The sequence below is a fragment of the Coregonus clupeaformis genome, chromosome 33, assembly GCF_020615455.1.
Source record: "Coregonus clupeaformis isolate EN_2021a chromosome 33, ASM2061545v1, whole genome shotgun sequence".
Lineage (NCBI taxonomy): Eukaryota > Metazoa > Chordata > Actinopteri > Salmoniformes > Salmonidae > Coregonus > Coregonus clupeaformis.
The window spans coordinates 6,257,583-6,278,089 of NC_059224.1; the positions used below are offsets into that span (position 1 = coordinate 6,257,583).

Genomic DNA, 20,507 nt, shown 5'->3' on the forward strand with positions numbered 1-20,507 from the left:
CAGCTGACTGCCATACCATAGGATACAGTGTGCTCCGTCGCAGAACATCACAGATACAGCTGACTGCCATACCATAGGATACAGTGTGCTCCGTCGCAGAACATCACAGATACAGCTGACTGCCATACCATAGGATACAGTGTGCTCCGTCGCAGAACATCACAGATACAGCTGACTGCCATACCATAGGATACAGTGTGCTCCGTCGCAGAACATCACATATACAGCTGACTGCCATACCATAGGATACAGTGTGCTCCGCCGCAGAACATCACAGATACAGCTGACTGCCATACCATAGGATACAGTGTGCTCCGTCGCAGAACATCACATATACAGCTGACTGCCATACCATAGGATACAGTGTGCTCCGTCGCAGAACATCACATATACAGCTGACTGCCATACCATAGGATACAGTGTGCTCCGTCGCGAGAACATCACATATACAGCTGACTGCCATACCATAGGATACAGTGTGCTCCGTCGCAGAACATCACATATACAGCTGACTGCCATACCATAGGATACAGTGTGCTCCGTCGCAGAACATCACATATACAGCTGACTGCCATACCATAGGATACAGTGTGCTCCGTCGCAGAACATCACAGATACAGCTGACTGCCATACCATAGGATACAGTGTGCTCCGTCGCAGAACATCACAGATACAGCTGACTGCCATACCATAGGATACAGTGTGCTCCGTCAGCAGAACATCACAGATACAGCTGACTGCCATACCATAGGATACAGTGTGCTCTGTCGCAGAACATCACAGATACAGCTGACTGCCATACCATAGGATACAGTGTGCTCCGTCGCAGAACATCACAGATACAGCTGACTGCCATACCATAGGATACAGTGTGCTCCGTCGCAGAACATCACAGATACAGCTGACTGCCATACCATAGGATACAGTGTGCTCCGTCGCAGAACATCACAGATACAGCTGACTGCCATACCATAGGATACAGTGTGCTCCGTCGCAGAACATCACAGATACAGCTGACTGCCATACCATAGGATACAGTGTGCTCCGTCGCAGAACATCACATATACAGCTGACTGCCATACCATAGGATACAGTGTGCTCCGTCGAAGAACATCACAGATACAGCTGACTGCCATACCATAGGATACAGTGTGCTCCGTCGCAGAACATCACATATACAGCTGACTGCCATACCATAGGATACAGTGTGCTCCGTCGCAGAACATCACATATACAGCTGACTGCCATACCATAGGATACAGTGTGCTCCGTCGCAGAACATCACATATACAGCTGACTGCCATACCATAGGATACAGTGTGCTCCGTCGCAGAACATCACAGATACAGCTGACTGCCATACCATAGGATACAGTGTGCTCCGTCGCAGAACATCACAGATACAGCTGACTGCCATACCATAGGATACAGTGTGCTCCGTCGCAGAACATCACAGATACAGCTGACTGCCATACCATAGGATACAGTGTGCTCCGTCACAGAACATCACAGATACAGCTGACTGCCATACCATAGGATACAGTGTGCTCCGTCGCAGAACATCACAGATACAGCTGACTGCCATACCATAGGATACAGTGTGCTCCGTCGCAGAACATCACAGATACAGCTGACTGCCATACCATAGGATACAGTGTGCTCCGTCGCAGAACATCACAGATACAGCTGACTGCCATACCATAGGATACAGTGTGCTCCGTCGCAGAACATCACAGATACAGCTGACTGCCATACCGTAGGATACAGTGTGCTCCGTCGCAGAACATCACAGATACAGCTGACTGCCATACCGTAGGATACAGTGTGCTCCGTCGCAGAACATCACAGATACAGCTGACTGCCATACCGTATGATACAGTGTGCTCCGTCGCAGAACATCACAGATACAGCTGACTGCCATACCATAGGATACAGTGTGCTCCGTCGCAGAACATCACAGATACAGCTGACTGCCATACCATAGGATACAGTGTGCTCCGTCGCAGAACATCACAGATACAGCTGACTGCCATACCATAGGATACAGTGTGCTCCGTCGCAGAACATCACAGATACAGCTGACTGCCATACCATAGGATACAGTGTGCTCCGTCGCAGAACATCACAGATACAGCTGACTGCCATACCATAGGATACAGTGTGCTCCGTCGCAGAACATCACAGATACAGCTGACTGCCATACCATAGGATACAGTGTGCTCCGTCGCAGAACATCACAGATACAGTAGAGTATGCATATAAAAGAGGGGAGGAAAGAGAAAATAACTGCTCCGTTCACCTTTTTACGTTATCACCATAGGTGTTGTCCTGGTTCTTCTTAAACGTATTTAGTGCTTCAGCTTCTTCTACACGTCCACGATAAAATAGAACCCCAGTCACATTGGAAAGGGTGGTATTAGCTAAGACTCTCACCGTTTGGCTCCAGGATCATAACAATGGGCCTCAGGCTAATTAGCACTGTGGATAGATGATGCTAATGACATCTGCCTGCACTTCATTCCCCTGTCTGGCTGGCTAATCCAAACACAAAGCCCCGCGTGGCAGTCATTGTGGGACAAGCTGTCTCGGCTTAAGACTCTCGTCCTCCATCGAAACCTGTTCTAAAGTACTATATTTATATGACGGGGTAATAGAATGGAATGCAGTGGGAATAGAATACATTGATGTTCAAAAGGATTGTGGCAAAGCAGCCAATTTGGGGCTAGAGTTAAAGGCTTCACCACCTACAAAATCCCAATTCAACCCCTGCATACTCATTTTACCTTAATGGTGTGAGCTAGCTAGCAACCAGTCATTCAATTAATTTGTTGTAACTAGTCAAAGAACAAAGCAACAGGGAGTCAGAAACCACAGGAGTGAGCCGAGCAGTAATGGTCTGTTCTCATTTAGAGAACATCACATCTGAAAGGTGGCCCTCTGCCACGGGTCAACAGTGAAAATGTTTGTTTCACTCAGTCCAATTCGGTATGTTCTTGATGGCATTTGTCGACTGGTGGACCCACAAGGCTTTAATGATAGAGAGACTCCAGGGGTGTAGAGAAGTGGAGAGAAGAGAAGACAGAAACAGTTGGTCGGCTGATAAGGGCAATTCCTCCATGGTAACAGAGAGATGCTGAGACTCCGATTTCACTTTAAAATGTATGTCAAACAAAAACCAATGATTGCAAAGTTAAACAAACCATACAACTATATGCACAAGCACAACTTTTAAAAATGTCAACTGAACATTTTACAATAACACATTTACTTGAAGAACAGTGCAGATGCAAAGTTTGGTAACAGATGGCACAAGCAGCACAAACCGTCATTCTGTTACCGAACTTTGCATCTACGCTGTTCTTCAAGTAAATGTGTTTTTGTAAAATGTTCTGTGGAATTGTTAAAAGTAGTCCTTGTGCATGGAGCTGTATGATTTGTTTAACTTTGAAATCATTGGTTTTTGTTTAACATACATTTTAAGTCTCAGCATCAGTCTGTTACCGTGTTATTGCCCATAAGTTCTCCTGTGGATTTCCACGAAAGCCAATCAGGGTCTTCTGAGGCTGAGCATGTGGCAATTGGAAAGGAGTTTAACCAAACACGTCCTGCTCTGGGCTCAAATGACCAAGTACACATATTTGGGAATCCAATAAGGACAGAAAATGGGAAGGAAAAATCAACTTTGTAATTTGGGAAATACGAAATACACTACAGGCATCGATTTCTTTTCCCAAGATTGAACTTTTTGGTGTTCCTGTACCTCATCATTATCTTTGCTTCTTTTCACCTGTGGAACCCTATAGTTCCTGGCATACTGACCGCCCAGCAGACCTAACAGGCACAGGGAATGATCTCTGCACTCTGCATTTGATCAGGTACAGCATGTGAACAAGTCTGGCAGAGTGGCAAAACACAGCTCTGCTGCTGACCTTTACTGACATACAGCCAGAGAACAGAAATGTCCTGCCCTCAGGTCAGGTGATTCTCCTCAAGTGCTGATGAAAAACCACCATCAGCCACCAGTGATGAAAAATATAAGCGTAATAAAGGTTGCTGCAGAGACTTTTTTATTTTATTTTTTATTTAACCTTTATTTAACCAGGTAAGCCAGTTGAGAACAAGTTCTCATTTACAACTGCGACCTGGCCAAGATAAAGCAAAGCAGTGCGATAAAAACAACAACACAGAGTTACATATGGGGTAAAACAAAACATAAAGTCAAAAATACAACAGAAAATATATATACAGTGTGTGCAAATGTAGCAAGTTATGGAGGTAAGGCAATAAATAGGCCATAATGCAAAATAATTACAATTAGTAACAATTAGTAGAGACTATGAGGTTGTGTGTGTATTTGTGTCTCTCTCTCTCTCTCTCTCTCTCTCTCTCTCTCTCTCTCTCTCTCTCTCTCTCTCTCTCTCGTCTCTCTCTCTCTCTCTCTCTCTCTCTCTCTCTCTCTCTCTCTGTCTCTCTCTGTCTCTTCTCGTCTCTCTCGCTTCTCTTCTCTCTCTGTCTCTCTGTCTCTCTCTCTCTCTCTCTCTCTCTCTCTCTCTCTCTCTCTCTCTCTCTCTCTCTCGCTCTCGCTCTGTGTGTGCATGATGAGCACAGCCTTAATGGATTCGGTTGCCTGGACACTGGGTGGTGAATTAACCGCTGAAATGCTGGCTGGCTGGGCCTCAGGGGACTCTTGGTGGTCCGCTGGGCTTGGCTTCCTGCTCTCAGGGCCGTTGTGTTCCCTTCCTTCTTTCTGCATCCCTGCTCCCTCCTCTCCCAATCATGATCATGGATTACATACATGGTACAGTACATAAATCCACTAGGGGGGGCGGGCAGGTGCACAAGCCAAGCCTGCATGCTAGCTGGGAGATAGAGTGGACCCATGCTTTGTTGATCATGCAAAGAAAGTACGAAAAGCTGAAACACGTAGTTGACTTGGCCTGATTGGCGTGGAGGAATGCAAAAGGAAATATTGTACTTTTGAGATGTGGACAGAGTTTGACAGGGAATCTAACAACATGAACAGAAAGTGATAAATAGAGAATGAAAAGGAAGACTACGGGGCAGAATGGCCTGACTCAGGCGCTATGGTGCCAGTGTGTATCCATTATCCCCACGGTGGGAATGTCATCTCTTTTAACGCCGGCCCAATAAAACCACAGGCTAGCCCAGACAGCCATAAAGAGGTTCTGATTTTAGTAGCGGGTAACAAAAAAGGAGTGGGGAATTTAACAAGTGTAATAATCAGCTTCAATGGTACGAATCAATGCCTTCTCATTTGGCTGTTTTACCACTGTGAACAGTCAGTACAGATTTTTTTTTTTACACTGTGAACAGTCAGAATGGATTTGGCTGTTTTATCACTGTGAACAGTCAGAATGGATTTGGCTGTTTTATCACTGTGAACAGTCAGTATGGATTTGGCTGTTTTACCACTGTGAACAGTCAGAATGGATTTGGCTGTTTTACCACTGTGAGTGTGCACATATTTAATTCAAGCTTGGCCCCGGAGCGGGGGGTGAGTAGTGTGTGTGTGCGTGTGTGTGTGTGTGTGTGCTCATGCTTTGGTGTGTGTGTGTCGTGGTGGGTGATGTCGTGTGGGAGGGCATGGGGATGCGTCTCAGGGGAGCTAATAGGAATGGGGGCGGGGTGCAAGTCGAGGTCAATTAGCGACAAACTGCAGCGGCAGACAGTTTTCTCCCAGGCTGTCACGCAAGGCAAGGAGCCAGGGAGCACATCTGGAGGGGGCAGTGTTCCGTTAGAGAGCTCTCAGGGTGTGCAGGACTCTCTACCGTTAAACATTGTCACAAGACACTGCTGCTGCTTCGTTGTCTCAATGTGCTCCGAGGCAGGCCACAGTATAGGCCTCATTACACTCCTATTAGACTTCTCCCAAGCAGAACGCCATATACTCCAGGGCTTTCTTTGGGTGCTAGAACCAATTCACTCGGTGTCGTTGGTTATTCATATAATGCATGCTTGTGAAAGGGAGCGCAATGTTTGAAAAAGGCATATTGAAATTTGCATTCGTTCCTATTTACTGTGTTTTCACTTTGGAAAGTAAACAGAAAAGCGGCAGTGGCAAACCACAGAGTGTACAGTGTTGTGCATAAACACACAGGACCCATTGGGACATGGAGTGAAACAGTAAACAAGCTAACAAGCGTAAAACTCTACCACATGTCATCTAGCACATTCTTAACATTGAGTCCCTTGATCTAATTGGGGCTCGAGCAAAGCCTTTTGCTTAGCTGGATGCTGGAATTCCTTCCTTCCTCTTGTCACGAAGGACAGCCCATGAGGCGCCAATCTACATCAGTGCAATGACAAAGGGAGAGGACGCTGTTTAGATGCTGACACAGATTGACATTATTATTATTACCTTGTTCTAATACAGTACCAGACTACACATGTTGTTTGTTTATTAACGTCACGTGTCTTGTGTCATTTTGTAATTTGGGGGAAATATCCCTTTAACGGATCAGTGATGACTTGTTTTTAGACAGGGCCCATCACATACACAGGTATACTCTCAGGTTTAGGTACAAAGTGGGGACATCTACAGGCCATGCCCTGCTGAAGGCGAGAGGATCACAGTGCCCCAAAATACACTACATGAACAAAAGTATGTGGACACTTGCTCGTCGAACATCTCATTCCAAAATCATGGGCATTAATATGGAGTTGGTCCCCCCTTTGCCGCTATAACAGCCTCCACCACAAGAGCATTAGTGAGGTCGGGCACTGATGTTGGGCGATTAGGGCTGGCTCGCAGTCGGCATTCCAATTCATGACAAAGATGTTCGATGGGTGTTGAGGTCAGGGCTCTGTGCAGGACAGTCAAGTTCTTCCACACCGATCTCGACAAACATTTCTGTATGTACCTCGCTTTTTGCATGGGGGCATTGTCATTCTGAAACAGGAAAGGGCCATCTCCAAACTGTTGCCACAATGTTGGAAGCACAGAACCATCTAGAATGTAATTGTATTCTGTAGCATTAAGAATTCCCTTCACTGGAACTAAGGGGCCTAGCCTGAACTATGAAAAACAGCCCCAAACCATTATTCCTCCACCACCAAACTTTACAGTTGGCACTATGCATTGGGGCAGGTAGCGTTCTACTGGCATCTGCCAAACCCAGATTCGTCCGCCGGACTGCCAGATGGTGAAGCGTGATTCATCACTCCAGAGAACGCGTTTCCACTGCTCCATAGTCCAATGGCGACGCTTGGCATTGCGCATGGTGACCTTAGGCTTGTGTGTCGCTGCTCGGCCATGGAAAACCATTTCATGAAGCTCCCGATGAACAGTTATTGTGCTGACATTGCTTCCAGAGGCAGTTTGGAACTCGGTAGCGAGTGTTGCAACCGAGGACAGACGATTTTTAAGCACTACACGCTTCAGCACTCAGCGGTCCCGTTCTGTGAGCTTGTGTGGCCTACCACTTCGCGGCTGAGCCATTGTTGCTCCTAGACTTTTCCACTTCACAATAACAGCACTTACAGTTGACCGGGGCAGCTCTAGCCGAACTGACCTGTTGGAAAGCTGGCATCCTATGACGGTGCCACGTTGAAAGTCTCTGAGCTCTTCAGTAAGACCAATGTTTGTCTATGGAGATTGCATGGCAGTGTGCTGGATTTTATACACCTGTCAGCAACGGGTGTGGCTGAAATAGCTGAATCCACTCATTTGAAGGGGTGTCCACATACTTTTGTATGTCTGACTTCCTGATCCTGTTTTCAATTAAAACACTCAGTGGAGTGCGTCAGGAGCAGATGGGTGACCACTTTGATGGAGAGTAGTGCTCCTCTTAGACAACAGACTGATACATACACAAACACACAACCACACACACACACACACACACACACACACACACATTGTTGTTTTCATGAATATAAAGGACTATTTAACACTAGACAGTGTCAGACTATCTTAAAGATGGTTGAATTGGTTTATGTTCCCATAATGTCATTACATGACTTTGTAACATACAGTGCATGGACATACACAAAATAGTCCAAATTGGTGAAGTGAAATGTTAAAAAAAAAATCTAAAAAAGAAATAACGGAAAAGTGGTGCGTGCATATGTATTCTGGGACTGCCCGTTCCATGATCTCGCCATCACGGTTGACAACTCCGTTGTGTCCTCCTCCCAGAGTGCGAAGAGCCTTGGCGTGACCCTGGACAACACCCTGTCGTTCTCCGCTAACATCAAGGCGGTGACCCGATCCTGGAGGTTCATGCTCTACAACATTCGGAGAGTACGACCCTGCCTTACACAGGAAGCGGCACAGGTCCTAATCCAGGCACTTGTCATCTCCCGTCTGGATTACTGCAACTCGCTGTTGGCTGGGCTCCCTGCCTGTGCCATTAAACCCCTACAACTCATCCAGAATGCCGCAGCCCGTCTGGTGTTCAACCTTCCCAAGTTCTCTCACGTCACCCCCCTCCTCCGCACACTCCACTGGCTTCCAGTTGAAGCTCGCATCCGTTACAAGACCATGGTGCTTGCCTATGGAGCAGTGAGGGGAACGGCACCTCCGTACCTTCAGGCTCTGATCAGTCCCTACACCCAAACGAGGGCATTGCTTTCATCCACCTCTGGCCTGCTGGCTCCCCTTCCTCTGCGGAAGCATAGTTCCCGCTCAGCCCAGTCAAAACTGTTCGCTGCTCTGGCACCCAAATGGTGGAACAAGCTCCCTCACGACGCCAGGACAGCGGAGTCACTCACCACCTTCCGGAGACATTTGAAACCCCACCTCTTTAAGGAATACCTGGGATAGGATAAAGTAATCCTTCTAAAAAAATAACAAATTTGGAAAGTGGTTATCCCACTAGCTATAGGGTGAATGCACCAATTTGTAAGTCGCTCTGGATAAGAGCGTCTGCTAAATGACGTAAATGTGCCCTTGAGCAAGGCACTTAACCCTAATTGCTCCTGTAAGTCGCTCTGGATAAGAGCGTCTGCTAAATGACTAAAATGTAAATGTAAATGTATTCACCCCCTTTGCTATGAAGCCCCTAAATAAGATCTGGTGCAACCAATTACCTTCAGAAGTCACATAATTAGTTAAATAAAGTCCACCTGTGTGCAATCTAAGTGTCACATGATCTGTCACATTATCTCAGTATATATACACCTGTTCTGAATGGCCCCAGAGTCTGCAACAGCACTAAGCAAGTGGCACCACCAAGCAAGTGGCACCATGAAGACCAAGGAGCTCTCCAAACAGGTCAGAGACAATGTTGTGAGAAGTACAGATCAGGGTTGGGCTCTAAAAAAATATCCGAAACTTTGAACATCCCACGGAGCACCATTAAATCCATTATAAAAAAATGGAAAGAATATGGCACCACAACAAACCTGCCAAGAGAGGGCCGCCCACCAAAACTCACGGACCAGGCAAGGAGGGCATTAATCAGAGTGGCAACAAAGAGACCAAAGATAACCCTGAAGGAGCTGCAAAGCTCCACAGCGGAGATTGGAGTATCTGTCCATAGGACCACTTTAAGCCATACACTCCACAGAGCTGGGCTTTACGGAAGAGTGGCCAGAAAAAAGCCATTGCTTAAAGAAAAAAATAAGCATACACGTTTGGTGTTCGCCAAAAGGCATGTGGAAGACTCCCCAAACATATGGAAGAAGGTACTCTGGTCAGATGAGACTAAAATTGAGCTTTTTGGCCATCAAGGAAAACACTATGTCTGTTGCAAACCCAACACCTCTCATCACCCCGGGAACACCATTCCCACAGTGAAGCATGGTGGTGGCAGCATCATGCTGTGGGGATGTTTTTCATCGGCAGGGATTGGGAAACTGGTCAGAATTGAGGGAATGATGGATGGCGCTAAATACAGGGAAATTCTTGAGGGAAAGCTGTTTCAGTCTTCCAGAGATTTGAGACTGGGACGGAGGTTCACCTTCCAGCAGGACAATGACCCTAAGCATACTGCTAAAGCAACACAGTGGTTTATGGGGAAACATTTAAATGTCTTGGAATGGCCTAGTCAAAGCCCAGACCTCAATCCAATTGAGAATATGTGGTATGACATATTTTCCAATAACCGAAAGGTCGCTGGTTCTAATCCCCGAGCCGACTAGGTGAAAAATGTGTTGATGTGCCCTTGAGCAAGGCACTTAACCCTAATTGCTCCTGTAAATCGCTCTGGATAAGAGCGTCTGCTAAATGACTAATTTATTTATTATTTGCATGATATTGTGATGAGACCATACTTGAGCATCACAGTATGTTTGGAATCTCAGCAATCAGTATACCTGTTATTTGATTTAGCTATAGTTATATAGTTTAATTCAAAAGCTATTTACGTGGTATGAACCTATGACATTACCAAATCTCTCCCAATAAATCTCTCCCAATAAACATTCTTGCAAGATGACTGGGCTGAATGGGGGTCAAAGGTAGCTACAGTACTGTACTACAAACAGGGTTCAATGACTGGGTTCAGTGACTATGTGGGATGGGAAGAGGCGAGATATGCATGACGATGATGATGCAAATACAGTTGAAGTCGGAAGTTTACATACACTTAGGTTGGAGTCATTCAAACTCATTTTTCAACCACTCCAAAATGTCTTGTTAACAAACTATAGTTTTGGCAAGTTGGTTAGGACATCTACTTTGTGCATGACACAAGTAATTTTTCCAACAATTGTTTACAGACAGATTATTTCACTTATAATTCACTTTATCACAATTCCAGTGGGTCAGAAGTTTACATACACTAAGTTGACTGTGCCTTTAAACAGCTTGGAAAATTCCAGAAAATGGCTTTTGAAGCTTCTGATAGGCTGATTGACATCATTTGAGTCATTTGTAGGTGTACCTGTGGATGTATTTCAAGGCCTACCTTCAAACTCAGTGCCTCTGCTTGACATCATGGGAAAATCTAAAGAAATCAGCCAAGACAAGTCTGGTTCATCCTTGGGAGCAATTTCCAAACGCCTGAAAGTACCACGTTCATCTGTACAAACAATAGTACACAACTATAAACACCATGGGACCACGCAGCCGTCATACCGCTCAGGAACGAGACACGTTCTGTCTCCTAGAGATGAATGTACTTTGGTGCAAAAGTGCAAATCAATCCCAGAACAACAGCAAAGGACCTTGTGTAGATGCTGGAGGAAACAGTTACAAAAGTATCTATATCCACAATAAAACGATTCCTATATCGACATAAGACAGTGTAACTTCTGTCTTCAACTGTAGATATTCTATTAAAGATAAGCCGTTTCCAGCTACAATAGGCATTTACAACATTAACAATGTCTACGCTGTATTTCTGATCAATTTGATGTTATTTTAATGGAGAAGAAAATTGCTTTTCTTTCGAAAACAAGGACATTTCTAAGTGACCCCAAACTTTTGAACGGTAGTGTATTCCCTTTGTAGAACTGTAGTATTTATGATAGGTGTTAGTATTATATTTTCTTCGCCGCCATAACTGCCGGAGGGAATCATCATCAGCAGGATTAGTCTGTAGGACATACAGTGGGGAAAAAAAGTATTTAGTCAGCCACCAATTGTGCAAGTTCTCCCACTTAAAAAGATGAGAGAGGCCTGTAATTTTCATCATAGGTACACATCAACTATGACAGACAAAATGAGAAAAAAAAATCCAGAAAATCACATTGTAGGATTTTTAATGAATTTATTGGCATATGATGGTGGAAAATAAGTATTTGGTCAATAACAAAAGTTTCTCAATACTTTGTTATATACCCTTTGTTGGCAATGACACAGGTCAAACGTTTTCTGTAAGTCTTCACAAGGTTTTCACACACTGTTGCTGGTATTTTGGCCCATTCCTCCATGCAGATCTCCTCTAGAGCAGTGATGTTTTGGGGCTGTCGCTGGGCAACACAGACTTTCAACTCCCTCCAAAGATTTTCTATGGGGTTGAGATCTGGAGACTGGCTAGGCCACTCCAGGACCTTGAAATGCTTTTTACGAAGCCACTCCTTCGTTGCCCGGGCGGTGTGTTTGGGATCATTGTCATGCTGAAAGACCCAGCCACGTTTCATCTTCAATGCCCTTGCTGATGGAAGGAGGGTTTCACTCAAAATCTCACGATACATGGCCCCATTCATTCTTTCCTTTACACGGATCAGTCGTCCTGGTCCCTTTGCAGAAAAACAGCCCCAAAGCATGATGTTTCCAACCCCATGCTTCACAGTAGGTATGGTGTTCTTTGGATGCAACTCAGCATTCTTTGTCCTCCAAACATGACGAGTTGAGTTTTTACCAAAAAGTTATATTTTGGTTTCATCTGACCATATGACATTCTCCCAATCCTCTTCTGGATCATCCAAATGCACTTCAGACGGGCCTGGACATGTACTGGCTTAAACAGGGGGACACGTCTCGCACTGCAGGATTTGAGTCCCTGGCGGCGTAGTGTGTTACTGATGGTTGGCTTTGTTACTTTGGTCCCAGCTCTCTGCAGGTCATTCACTAGGTCCCCCCGTGTGGTTCTGGGATTTTTGCTCACCGTTCTCGTGATCATTTTGACCCCACGGGGTGAGATCTTGCGTGGAGCCCCAGATCGAGGGAGATTATCAGTGGTCTTGTATGTCTTCCATTTCCTAATAATTGCTCCCACAGTTGATTTCTTCAAACCAAGCTGCTTACCTATTGCAGATTCAGTCTTGCCAGCCTGGTGCAGGTCTACAATTTTGTTTTTGGTGTCCTTTGACAGCTCTTTGGTCTTGGCCATTGTGAAGTTTGGAGTGTGACTGTTTGAGGTTGTGGACAGGTGTATTTTATACTGATAACAAGTTCAAACAGGTGCCATTAATACAGGTAACGAGTGGAGGACAGAGGAGCCTCTGAAAGAAGAAGTTACAGGTCTGTGAGAGCCAGAAATCTTGCTTGTTTGTAGGTGACCAAATACTTATTTTCCACCATAATTTGCAAATAAATTCATTAAAAATCCTACAATGGGATTTTCTGGATTTTTTTTCCTCAATTTGTCTGTCATAGTTGACGTGTACCTATGATGAAAATTACAGGCCTCTCTCATCTTTTTAAGTGGGAGAACTTGCACAATTGGTGGCTGACTAAATACTTTTTTCCCCACTGTACACTAGTCAGTGAGTCGCTCTGGATAAGACAATTTGTAAGTCGCTCTGTATAAGAGCGTCTGCTAAATGACGTAAATGTAAATGTAAATGTAATTAGCCAGCATTTTACTACTTTGTCCCCATCAATACACACTCAAACAAGGTACTATATCCACCAATCCCCCTCATGTCAATAGATCATGCTGACTAACCTACACACAATACCCAGCCCCAACAGACAGCAGTCAGTCACCCACACCATCCCCTCCTTATTAATAGCTCTGCTTTTCTTCAATTTAGACTTCAAGCTTTGCATAAACAATAAACTAAGCCTCCATAATAAAGAGAACTACAGTAGAAGCCTAATTATAAACACACTAACTATGACAACAAGACACAGACCATGTTTATGCCTAGCTCCAGTATATTTATTTGTTCATCATGGAGTCATGGAAAGATTTAGCACAGGTGACTTACACTGGTTCCTGGTGCTGAGCTTGATGCCGCTGCAGCTGTTGATGGGATCGGACTCTGTAAATAGAGCACATAGGCCAGTCACGTTAGCCTCTGTGGTAGTTAGTTAGCTAGCTAATGTTAGATACAGTCTGGTAGGCTGCAGGAACACACTCAATTTGTGCAAATACATCCCAAAGTATTTCAGCAGATTTTGTGAGTTTTTGTGTGGTTTAATTCTTGTGAAAATACACACATTTTTGTGCGACATAATTCGTAGAAAAAAGAAAAAAAAGTTGTGCGACATCATTCATAGAAACATTTATTTTTGGGAGGCAAAGTTATTGGAGCAATGCATTTTGGGCAATGGTGTTCTACACTGCTTTTTTTGTGTCACACATTTACTGTATTTATATAAAAATAAAAAAACATGTTAACAACCCAATATTGTTAATCAAACAGGTTGTCACCAAAATACTTATAATATAATAGTAGCCTTACGTTTTTTATTGTTTTTTCTTAATGTCAATGCTGTTTTCTATGCTTGTTTTCACTTAATACTTTGCTATGAGTAAAGCTATATTTGTCTGTTTTTTTTGTGTGGTATCGATGAAGATATTTGATTGGGGAATGGGGATACATTTTCATGATGGGAACTTAATTTATCAATAAATGTGGGGAAACAGAAAACCTGCAAAAAAATTATGTTGGGTTTAAATTCCCCTGGTGCAACTGGATGGTATTTGCAACTATAATGAGTCTGGACTATGATCAATTAAGCCATATCAATGCAGTTAAACAGGTTAATGTAAAATAATGAATTATGTTGGCTTACACTTATGGCACTTCCAAGGCCGTTTCATGATGATTATTACGGTCGTGTCAATCATGTTATATACTTAGGCTATTGTAACAAGGTATACGTCAGCATTGTAGGCCTACTGCCTCTGCCCAGAGGCCTACTAGGATTTCATGGCAACGGCCGTTAGAGTATGAGCCCTAGTTAGAGTCCCTGTTGCAGCTTTCACTTTCTTCCGCTACATTGGTGGAAGCCTTGGGATTAGGTCCAACTCACGTCTAGTTATGTGATCTAGTGGTGGGAAACATTCAGTTTTTCAACATTGTGTTAGGTGTAATTACACTGATACATCTCGTGAACAATGGATAAGCAAGAATGGGCGTGACGAATAGAAGTAGTCACTACAGTTGTGATCAAGCCTAACATCAAAGTTGCCTGAAGCTGAATGGAAAGTGTTATGCCCTAACCAGTTATTCAGAAGAAAATGTAAAACGTAAAAAATTGTGACTGTCTAATTCACATAAGTTAATTTACCAGTGTGGACCCAAAACAAACACATTCTACACATTTGCAAACTACCTGTTTAAAGTGTTATTACAACCATGGTGTTATTTTGTTACTGAAGCTTACATATCAAATAACCTGACAATGATCCACAGAAAATGGGTAGACAAATAATGTAGATGTGTTATGCAGCAAAATACAACTATGTTTTTTTTAGGATGCAAACCAGTAATATGAGTCACTGTTGATCCATCCTTTTCTGATCTAATGAGATGGATGTAGAATTTTCTACGGCCTAGAATCGAGGCCTTTCCCAGTCATGGATGAAGCTAGGCCCCTCTTGGTTCTCATTGGCGAAGAATGAACTCAAGTTAGGGGTTATATGTCAGACTCTCCTGTACCACTTTGCCCAACATGTTATACCCCAGAGGTTGTAAATAAACCCTTTTGAAGGTGATATAACTTGTATCATTATTTTAGGGCTGTGAAACCCATAGTCGAATGGCTTCAGACAGCAATTTCTCACTGGGAATTGCTGCTGACATTGAACATAGCTTAGGGTTAGGGTATTTAATTCATTTCAGACTCTCCTATGCCACTATACCTAACATCTTATACCCCATAGGTTGTAAATAAACCCTTTTTAAGGTGAATTTAACTTGTATCATTATTTTAGGGCTGTGAAACCCATTGCCGAATAGCTTGAGACTGAGCATTTCTCACCATTTATTTAAGGAGAGCAATTTCCTTTGTAACAGGCAGTGCCCAGTTATTTACAGTAGTGTGTTGATTAATTATTGCTTTCTTCAGTGGAAATACAGATTGTGTATAAAAATGCTGAATATACCCAAAGCCAAATCAAGCAGAGATTTACGACTATTTAACCATGTTAATAATTACTGAAACATGCAAACTACAAACATTTAATCAGTTAAAGATAATAAATAAATGACAACAAGATACAAATATTTTATTAAAAAATAATTCATGCAAAAGTCAAGAGTTGGCTATAACATGAGCACAAACAAAGTGAGTGTGTGTATGTACAGTTTTAGAACACCTACTCATTCCAGGGTTTCTCTTTATTTTTACTATTTTCTACATTGTAGAATAATAGTGAAGACATCAAAACTATAAAATAACACATATGGAATCATGTAGTAACTACAAAAGTGTTAAACAAATCTCAATATATTTTATATTTAAGATTCTTCAAATAGCCACCCTTTGCCTTGATGACAGCTTTGCACGCACTTGGCATTCTCTCAACCAGCTTCAAGAGGTAGTCACCTGGAATGCATTTCAATTAACAGGTGTGCCTTCTTAAAAGTTAATTTGTGGAATTTCTTCCCTTCTTAATGCCTTTGAGACAATCAGTTGTGTTGTGACAAGGTAGGGTTGGTATACAGAAGATAGCCCTATTTGGTAAAAGACCAAGTCCAAGTGACTACCTCATGAAGATGGTTGAGAGAATGCCAAGAGTGTGCAAAGCTGTCATCAAGGCGAAGGGTGGCTACTTTGAAGAATCTCAAATATAAAATATATTTTGATTTGTTTAACACTTTTTTTGGTTACTACATGATTCCATTTGTGTTATTACATAGTTTTGATGTCTTCACTATAATTCTACAATGTAGAAATAGTAAAAATAAAGAAAAACCCTTGAATGAGTAGGTGTGTCCAAACTTCTGACTGGGACTGTATGTCAATGCAACAGGTCAAAATGATAAGATTACAAGAGAGGGGCTCTGGGATTGTTTCCTTTAGAAGGTGCCTATTCCGCTTACCGGGACACCGTATCATCTGATGTGTGTGAAGTATAATTCTATATAGACATGGTTTTATCAAGACTTCCTGCCCAAGATGCAGTAAACTCTATTAAGATTAAGAATTTTTAGGACTGATTAACATGTGCAAACTAAGTACATATTCATTTTCTTTCTTCCAGGACTGATGGAATGTCCGCTATCAAGTTTAAAAAAAAAAAGTGTTTGCCAATGATTCTATATCTCACCCTTTCAAAAGGCTTCCTGAGGCAGGTACCAGGATTCGACTGTTAAGGGAGCTCCAAAATTAAGTAAGGCCTGGCCATTTTGTTTGTTTTACTCTACGTTTTACCACACACGCCAGCACCCACACACAACCCACCTGTTATTGAATATTTGTTAATGATGTTAACACTGATTTATTGTGTGGGGTCTTTTTATTTTTTATTTGAGTCGGTTTTTCACGGGTTAGAAAGGGTGCACCTTAAAGGGCACACAAATGACATTTTCTGAACTATCTGTTGTCCGAGTTTTGGTTGCACACATGTAAATTCTCTTGATAAGAAATGTACTGAAAAACCCATTGTAAACCTGGTACACAAAATGTTTGGAATGTTTGAAATATCTTTAAATAATGTCTGAGGTACAGGGAAAGAAAAGGGAAAGAAACACTCACTTAATGGGGTGCAATGACCTTTGACCTCTGTTCTGACTTTCTGGAGGCCTGATCACCCTCACTAGAAAGGCTCGAGACATTGGGTGAGATTGAAATGTAATATGTAAACACTGATAATTGGGAAGAAGTTCATAATTTATCAATAGTCCTATGTGTGATTCGGACCATGAGAAGGAGAGAGAGAGAGTGCTGCCCCTGAATGAGGGACACCTGTCTCTAATCTATTTTCCTATTCCTTGAATTACCTTATGGGATACAATTAAGTTAAAATGGAGTTATCAAGGGTTGTAATTTTGATTTAACTGGCAGTGTTGTTGTTGTTGTTTTTTTACGTATGAATCATGTGTCAAAAGGGAAGAAGAGTTGTGTTTTGTTTTTGTCTTGCTTCTGTTTTGTTTTTGTCTTGCTTCAATACAAATCTCACCAGATTGGGTCTGCTTCCTCCCTAAGGATTAGCCATCTAACTCCCTGACCCTGTAATTCTGCGGTGAGATCGCCAAGATGATAGGGGAGTATAAGCCAATTTGGAGACAAAAAATGGTTTCAACTGTGTGTTGTTATTTTCTTTGACATTTGTCTTAGAAATCTGTATTAAGAATATTGGTAGTAGTAATAATTTGTCATACAGTGAATAATTTGTCTGGATTTCCTGAATCAGAAATGCCCCAAACTAAACTGTTGGTCTGGTCTGTTCTCTCTCCCGATGTTATGGCGAAGGTGACCACAGATGGTATCTAGATGCATGGAAGGGATAATTTGACCAAGAACAGTGTAAGCCTCACCCCCTCTAACCGGCTGAAGTAATGGTGACAATGGCTTCACTATGGTCCTTGACCACTTCCACCGTGAGACCTGAGTCCGAGCCAGCAACCTGTACACAGCATCCAGTCGAAGCTATCAACTGCCTTTTCTCTCATGCCTTTCCCCTTTGAACATGTGCCATTGGGAGGATGAAATGAAACACTATCTGAAGAAGAAAATGAAGAAACGCCAGAAGAATGAGTGCCGGGAGGGAGTGGGGTGGTCAACTGTGCCCGTAATTGATTTAGGGTTGGTCAACCGTGCCCGTAATTGATTTAGGCTTGTCCAAAATTGTTTTCTGGGGGTATTAGGTTGATTGTGGAGGTCTGCACACTGAAATGTATAGTAGTTTAGACAAAGAAATGCATTGAGATACCGATCTGTCATTAACATGCCACTCGCGACAAAAGCTCCAGCTGAAATGTCATTGCCAGAATTCCTAAATGAAATTGTGTAATGAAGCATATGTGTAACTGTATGAAGCGAAGGTCTTAAACCATGGTTTTACAAGTTGGATTTGACAACCCAGAATGAAGGGTTTGGAGGTGTCTGGGGTTTTATCCGTTGATTTTGTTTACTTACTCCTTTGATAGTTTAAGTAATAACCAAATGAATACAATTTAATGATAATTATCACAGAGTGAGTGTCAAGTGGAGGGAAGAGAATGGAAAATTGTATGTCTGTGCTTTTCTAATAACCCATTTCTGTGTTCTATGTTTGTGCTTTTCTAATAACCAATTTCTGTGTTCATGCAAGTGACTGATTGAACGTGTCTGGGAGGAATCCTCACTATCAGTATCTGCAATTTGGCAGTACGCCCAGAACCTTATTTTGAGAACGGAAAGGGATATCTCAGTTTCAAGGTCTCAGCTTGGAGAGAAGAAGCCTCGTGAGTTATTGGTCTGTCACATGCATGAACCAGTATTGGTCAGTCACATGCATGAACCAAACGTTAATTATGAATTAATTATGAATAATGAATAAGCTAAATCATGCAAATATAACTTGTCTGTGTAAGCAGTATATAAGAGAACTAACGGGACGGCCCTGGTGGAGCTAACTTCAGACCGGTACTTTATGCATCTAAGTTTGACTGTGACCTCTCCAGCTTGCTGTTAATAAACAATGATTCATTTAAGATTTACTTTGAGTGTCCCATGTGTAGAATTTCCATGACGTGATATTTCAGTTTTTTTTTAAATACAAATTGCTAAAATTTCTAAAACCTCTTTTTGCTTTGTCATTATGGGGTATTGTGTGTAGAAAACAATTTAATCCATTTTAGAATTAGGCTGTAACGTAACAAAATGTGGAAAAATTCAAGGGGTCTGAATACTTTCTGAATGCACTGTATACAAAGAAATGTCAATTGAAAAAAGGTCAAACGAAACGAAGTGCAGCTAGTTTTAAGTCTTTCCAGCTTCCGTTTGAAGTGATTGTGTTAGCTGTGTTGTTGGCTAGCTCCTCTGAACAACGGTGTCCTGACGAGTGAGCACATTTTCTGTGCCAAGTGAAAACTCGCCTCATTAGCTCATTGTTATGGTTGTATCCAAATAAATGTCACTAGAAAACAGCTTAAACAAATGCAAATTCGGCAACTTTGCTGTTATTCTTGCTGCACTTCTTGACGTGACTGTAAGTTAGCCGTAGTTGGCTAGCTAGCAAGCAAGGGATAAGAACATTGCCAGCCAGTATGGCAATGGAGCATTTAGAACGAATGACTTTGTCTCGTCCATAGATACAGAACAAAAAGACTGAACGACTGGGTTGCTTCTCTAGCAACCGAACCGATAGAACGAACAATCAGCCGGCTTGGGTAGCAACCCTAGATTTGTGTCGGGACTGTATCTTGTGGAAGGATGAAATAGTATGAATAAATTCATAAAAATAAGGTTTTTAATGAAAATATGTCAATCTTTATTTGAATATGTTGGTAACCCATTGTATAAAGGTGATAATGCCCTCGAAGCCGGTGTTTGGTGGTTATATTGGCAAGAGTGTTGTTAGGCCCAAGATGAAGCTTCTCGGGCATTATCCCTTAATTAGCTACCTGATGACACCCATTCTCAAACGGATCCACCTCGACAGGGGTGGGACTACGTCCTGAAATTGCTATGCATTCTGGATATTGTGGTTTGCTTACAACCAGAAAATGTAGATGGCTAATTTCTACCGAGATGCAGACACGCTCGTATTTGCGCGTAGTGAGGAAATTGTAGATTTTTATGACACATATTATATGTTAATAACATATTAATCGACATTTACAGTGAAAGAGGAGCAAGGAAATGTCCCTTTGACCAATCACAACCATCCTTTAGGATTGCACATTCAGAAAATCACCAGCAGAGGGAGTTCCCTTTGAATCCATTTTCACATTCATTGTGTTGGTAATGCTAATAAAATGTATCATAACTTCACT

The 20,507-nt window shown here is 42.6% G+C and overlaps 1 long non-coding RNA gene across 1 annotated transcript in view; it reads left to right on the forward strand.

Moving 5' to 3' along the window:
* The window catches only part of LOC121548567, a 47,506-nt gene extending 29,695 nt beyond the window's left edge, over positions 1–17,811 (forward strand). Inside the window, exons 2-3 of the long non-coding RNA XR_005996667.1 lie at positions 16,867–16,918; positions 17,734–17,811. This is a non-coding gene — a long non-coding RNA (uncharacterized LOC121548567). The remainder of the gene's footprint in view (positions 1–16,866; positions 16,919–17,733) is intronic.
* The last annotated feature ends 2,696 nt before the right edge of the window (positions 17,812–20,507 follow it).